Below are 584 nucleotides of genomic sequence, written 5' to 3'. Positions count from 1 at the left end.
AAAGCGTCTTAAAAAATTTACTTGGCCTAGAAACCTTTGCAACTCCTTTTTATTGTTAGGTGGTTTGGCTTCTAAGATGACCTTCGCTTTATTTTTGTCAAGTTCAATCCCTCTCTTGTGTACTAAGAAATCAAGAAAGTTCCCTGCATTAACACCAAATGCACACTACAAGGGATTTCGGCCTGATCGTATGACTCGTCGTCGATGGCATGAACGTCAAAATTTGGGTCTTTGTAATAAGTCCCTTTACTAGAATTTTTCATTTGTTCTTCCTCTCTTATCAGTCGCTCATACCTAATCACTTTGATAAGTTGCTCCTGCATTTTTTAGGCCAAAAGGCATGACAACCCATTCAAAACATCCTAGAGACCCAGGGCATCTAAAGGCAGTTTTGTGTATGTCTTCTTCAGCTATATAGATTTGATTGTATCCTGAATACCCATCCATGAAAGAATACATAACATGTCCAGCAGTTGAATCTACTAAGGAATCCACCGTGGGCATTGAATACTCATCTTTGGGTGTAGCTATGTTTAAATTTCTAAAGTCTATACACACCCTTAGTTTACCATTCTTTTTTAGTA

This window comes from Olea europaea, chromosome 6 (assembly GCF_002742605.1).
Source record: "Olea europaea var. sylvestris chromosome 6, O_europaea_v1, whole genome shotgun sequence".
Taxonomy (NCBI): Eukaryota; Viridiplantae; Streptophyta; class Magnoliopsida; order Lamiales; family Oleaceae; genus Olea; species Olea europaea.
This window is presented reverse-complemented; position numbering follows the sequence as displayed.